The sequence below is a fragment of the Lactuca serriola genome, chromosome 1 (assembly GCF_051521515.1).
Source record: "Lactuca serriola cultivar US96UC23 chromosome 1, Lser_US96UC23_V15, whole genome shotgun sequence".
Classification (NCBI taxonomy): Eukaryota; Viridiplantae; Streptophyta; class Magnoliopsida; order Asterales; family Asteraceae; genus Lactuca; species Lactuca serriola.
Window position 1 is genome coordinate 33,619,739 of NC_136408.1, and position 6,175 is coordinate 33,625,913.

Genomic DNA, 6,175 nt, shown 5'->3' on the forward strand with positions numbered 1-6,175 from the left:
AAATTTTAATGTTATGTTCTATTGTTCTCATTGTGGTAGGGTTGGTAAGATTTTAGCATTGTTGCAACCACACAATTAAACTTAGGCACATGCTAGTCAACCCTCGGATAATATAGGTGATCAGGCTATATCTTCCCAGTTTTGACCATATGTCTCTAAGCCCACCTGTGTTGCCCAACAATCGTAATTCTTTTTGTACTGCCCTAGTGACACTGATTTTAGTATGAATGCAGGCACGCATACTTACTTAAATATTTTATTATTTAAAGTATAAACTCTTGGTCAGAGTATTTTTAATCCCTTATGTATTTATAGTTAGTATATCTTTTATGGGTTGATATACTTAATTCACTATAAACAATGCTCTGATACCAATCTGTCACACCCCAAAACCAAGAATGACGGAAACATTCTGGGGCGGAGGACGTCACGTACAGTATCACAACAATGTAAAGTAGTAAACAAGCAACAAAATCATCCATTGCATTAATAATATAATTATTATACAAGTGTGTTCTGTCAAATTTTGATAAACACTAAAGCATAAATCAAAATGAAAGATGAGTCTTCAACGAGCTCCATCTTCCTTAATCCTTGTATCGGTACCTGTCTATGATGACCTAAGAATACAAGTAATTTTGAAAGCGAGTATCAGCTTTAAAGTTGGTGAGATCATAAGTATTTTAGTGTCTTAATTTGTATGTAAGAATTTGTAAGTTTATGAACGGTAAGTATGGAAAATGTATATGAACTGTAAATGTAAAAAAAATGTTTGTAAAACAACTGTAAACGTTTGAAAAACTCTAGAAATCCCTATGATTCCTACTATTATATAACGGTGTCTTCTACCAAGACCTAACTGTTCTCAAGGTAGTCTTCTACCAAGACTTAACTGTTCTAAATGTTCGTTTCTTGTAAAAGTGTGTAATTTTCCCCAGTGTAACTATCATTATCAAAATATAGTTTCTACATTACCGTGCGTCGTGTGAATGTTCACGAAGTGAATGTAATGGGAAAACGAAATAGTAATATGGTGTAGTGTCGAACTACAACCGTACCAATTACCTTAAGTCTAGGGTAATCTTGTAAGTACTGTAGCATTTGTAATAAATAACTACATCGGTACTCAGCTGCCTTATTTGAGGGATAAGGTATAATGTGATGTCTAGATCGTAGGCTGTACGCTCCCCTATCAAAGGGATTTTGGGACCTACCCACGACCCCTGCATATCTGCAAGCCGTGAGCATCCACATTACTATGATCATGTATACTCGATATAACTATCACAATTGCGTTGTGATTCATCAGTATAGTTAGATCCTGAACTGGGTCCATGCTATAACACCTAGTGACATATGTTCTATGTATATGTGAGTGTAATCGTGTAATTGTGATCATTTAATTGTACTCATGTAAGTGTGACCATGTAAACGTATCTATGTAATAGTATAGTAATGTAATCGTTCTAGTATTGTTGTATATGTTCTCTTTCTAGTATAATTGTATATGTTCTTCTCTAGTATAGTTGTATATGTTCTCTTTCTAGTATAGTTGTATATGTTCTTCTCTAGTATAGTTGTATATGTTCTTCTCTAGTATAGTTGTATATGTTCTCTTTCTAGTATAGTTGTATATGTTCTTCTCTAGTATAGTTGTATATGTTCTCTTTCTAGTATAGTTGTATATGTTCTCTTTCTAGTATAGTTGTATATGTTCTTCTCTAGTATAGTTGTATATGTTCTTCTAGTAGTAAGTATTGACTCATGAATGAACTGACTCATAGTATGATATCGCGTTCTAGTAATAGTTCTAGTATCTTCCTAAACTACCCATATGGTAGTTTACTAGTAATCTAACTGGTACGTATGAACATGGATGTATACCCTAGCTACCCAAGGGCATGGGATGAATTGGAAGGGACTTTATGACTATATATGTACATATGTTATATAACTAATATTTAAATGACCTTCGGACGAGTACCCGATATCCCACCATACCACATCTCAAGCGCGAAAAGGAAATAGGGTGGATAGCCTTCCTAAGTCTTTTAAACATTTCTTATATAACTATACATATAGAGGTATGCAATTTATAATTTAAAAGCATAAAATAAGTTTTGTAAAACCTTTGAACATAAATATTTTCTAAGAAAAGATCGACTTGATGTCAATTTATAAAACGTTTTGAAGGCATGGGTTTGATAAAACAACTTTAGTATAAGGAAACATTTGTTTGAATCACAATTGTAAATAAGTTTGAAAAGTAATATACAGAGTAAAATGTACAGAGAAATAAGGAGTTTTAAACACATAAAGTGTTTATGAAAGACATTTGAAGGAAACTGTTTAGTAAAACGGCTAATGAGTAGCCAATCATTTGAATGCTGCTTATTAATCACATGTGATTGATATAATAATTATCATAATTCTACTTGTATCCTCCCCCATAAAACATTTAAGAACAGTTTAAAAACATTGATTAAGGGGTATGAACTCACCTGTAGTGAGTGGTTCTGATGAAAATGTTGGATCAGTTGCTAAGTATCAAGTGGTGGCTTGAGTACACACGCGAATCCTATTTAGCATATATTGGCATATATATGAATATAATTAGTGTTATGAATGATTGAATAATGATTTTGGGACCACCTTAGGGACTAGTAAACACTTATAATGAAGTGTTACAATCATATATGATTGTATAAGGGTTTATAAGGCTATACAAGAGGGTGTATGGCCAAAATACACACTATATATGTGTGTGTGTGTGTGTGGCCAGGTGTGCGGCCTAGTGTGCTGCCAGCACATGTGTGCGGCCCTGTGTGCGGCCATGTGTGCTGCCAGATGGTGTGTGCTGCCATGTGTGCGGCCATATGGTGTTCTTGGTGTTCTTGGTACCTTTTATGAAGATCTTCAAGGAGAATGGATGATACTTGAGATGATTTCGTGTTCTATGCTTGAAGAAGTGAAGGAAATGTTCAAAAATGACAAAGTGTGGTATATATAGGTGGAGTGTGCGGTTGGGAAGGGTGTGAGGCCGCAAACACATGTGTGTGGCCGCACACTCCATGTGTTGGAGTGTTTGGCCTCTTTTTGAATCCTACACTTTGAGTTAACCCATTTCCACACTCCAACCTTGATTATAACACGTTTAGAACGCTCCAATAGACCCTAAATGGTACTACAAGATAGCAAAACGAGTCTATTATTGATAAGAAATGAAGAATGCAAGTTAGAAATTTTCGGGTTGTCACAGCTGTGGGGAAATGCTAACATGTTCAGGGGTAAATACGGAATTTCCTCATGTAAGATTGGACATATTAAAAATCAAAAAATATATCATATGATGTTAGCCCTGCACTTAGTCTGAAACCACAACCTGATCAAATTTATATTTGGGCTTGAAGATCACTTAGCTGAAGCCCAGAAGCATGCATATCATCTAGTAAAGAGACACATAGGTATCTAATATTTGATAATGAGGATGGGAAGGGCATTCATGTCTTTTTAACACAATTTGTGTAATATTTTTATAGAGTTGGGGCAATCTCTATCATATTATGGAATAACAATCAAGCTCCTTGGTGCTTGGTCTGCTTTCTCTGAGATTGGAGCAAAATCAGAGATGCTATCAATCAAACTGCAAAGAGAAGTTAGTTTCTATTTCTTTTTGCACTCTTTTAGATATCTAAATTAAAAAATTTATAACAAAATAGAAATCTATAATGTACGTGCAGTGCAATCTATCAAGGTAGTTTTTGAATTTTAAAAGCTTGTCATTGACCTTTATTTTTATATATTTCTTGAATTTCTATTGTTTTCTTGCTTCAGGGGACCATATCAGAGAGGGCTAATGCTTTCAGGCAACAATGTGAATTGAACAAGACAATAAAGCTAAAAGAAATCGATATGTATGACTTCCATTATTCTATATTTTGATTATGAGATAAATTCAAGAAATAGAAAAATATGATTTTTATTATTCTATATTCTGATTATAAAATTGTTATTTCAGCAACAAATTGAGGCTAACTCGATCTGAAAAGGTGTTAGACGCAGAGCATGAATACGAGGAGGTTAGATTTTTTATATAAAAAAACAGTATGTATCTTAACATCTCACATCTTTCAAATCTTATATGTTTCTTATATTTTGGCTATATCTTTTTTTAGATTTTTTATATAAAAAAACTGTTGTTTAGTTTCTAAAAAATATATATCAGCAATGTATAGGATGCATAATGTATAAATAAGACAACCGAATCGATTGCAACAAACTTATGGAAGATAACATTACACGTAATTTTCAATATTTAAAGATGAGAAACACAATGGTTAGAAGTTAAGGGATTGAAATATCATATATGTGATAGTTGTAGGACTAAATATGTAAATCACTCTACTAATTATCTATACCATCGTGTGTGCGGAGGAACAAAGCAAACCATATCCTACTTAGTTTGCTTAACATTCCTTATATATATGAATCATTACCATGTAAATCCATTGCTTCATATGGATATATTTTTGCATATATATTCTCATTGATTGTTTGTTACTAAAGATATATAGGTTGTAAAAACATTAAAAATATATATAATAAAATTAAATCTTATACAAATAAAATATTTAATTTGTTTAATCCCTCTTTCCAATCCCGCCAAACCAAATATCCCTGTATATACTCCTTGAAAATCGATTCTCCATTAATTACGCATAAATTCCCCATGCCAAAGATAAGTTTGGTGGTGGACGTCTATGTTCGTCCTGTTTTCCTCTCAACTTCTAAGGCCTGTTCGTTGCTTCTTACTATCGTGCTCCCACACATTCTGGTAAAATTTCTTTTATTTCTTCCATCTTTTTCCTAATCTTCATCTTTTATATGTAGTTTACTTGTGTTTCTACAATTTCTACATAAAATTGATCGACCTTCTCTAGTTTCTATCTCGCTGAATTAAAACATTGATTATTGTAACATGTTTTTACTGATCAGAATATGTCCCGTTCATGATTGGGATTGCCAATTTGGCATTTGGCATCTCCAATTTGTAGAATCGATCTCTAACTTGGAGATTGCAACATCGACCCACTGATAACCAATGGTGCTTTACATCTTTTTCTACGATTTATTTTCAGATACTTCTAATAATGCTTCCAATACAGTCAATTGATTATATATTTCATATTCTTGTATATTCTTATTCTAGAATCTTTCTCTGTAAATGTAAACAGTAAGGAACACAGTGCAACTAGACAACCATATTTGGCTTTACAGAAAAGTAGGTAGACACTAAAAGGAAAGAGACCCACATATATTAATTTAATATGTATAAGTAGTACTTGATTGTAGGTGAAGAATAATGAGAATACAATTTTATGTCAAACTTTTTGGTGTAATACTATTTTTTTGCTGGATTCACTAAAATTCAGTTGCTCTAGGAAAAACACTTCCATTTATTTTAAGAAAAATTTCATTACACATCATTTCGGTCATTTATCTATTGTTGGATGCCACACTTCTTGATTTTATCATCTTTTCTGATCAGTTTCAATATACCTTATTTGTTTATGTGTAAACTTTGCTTCCTTATAATATTTCATTTCTAATTTGTTCTTACAGAATAGATGTCGCCGTTCCCATTGAAAGGAAATCCAACAAGGCCACACAAGAATATGCATTGGTTTTTACCAAGGTACACGAATGAAGCATCCGCACTGACTATGAGGCCGGCAACATCTACCTCCCCACTGTTTGGTACTCCATCAGCCCCAACAACCACCCATTCATCCACACCAACACCATCATTTGCCCCTGCATCGACACCGACACCAACACCAACAACATCTACCCCTATAATGTTTAGTACACTATCAGCCCCTTCATCCGCATCAGCCCCACTGTTTAGTACCCTGTCATCCCCTTCATCTACATCGGCCTCACTGTTTAGTACCCTATCAACCCCTTCATCCACATCAGCCACATCGTCATCCCCTTCATCTACAACAGCCCCATCGTCTGCCCCTTCCTCCACAACAACCACATCGACACCAGTTTCTACTGAACAACAAGATGCACAACTAGAACAATGCTTGCAAATTAAAGTTCAGGCAAATATGTAAGTGAAATGACTAATTAATTTTCATATTGTTTTTGTTTAAGTTTGATTAGTTCA

At 33.9% G+C, this 6,175-nt stretch overlaps 1 pseudogene; it reads left to right on the forward strand.

The window, feature by feature from the left end:
- The first annotated feature begins 3,391 nt into the window (after positions 1-3,391).
- LOC145053356 (sorting nexin 1-like) lies at positions 3,392-4,211 on the forward strand (annotated as a pseudogene).
- Positions 4,212-6,175: the final 1,964 nt, after the last annotated feature.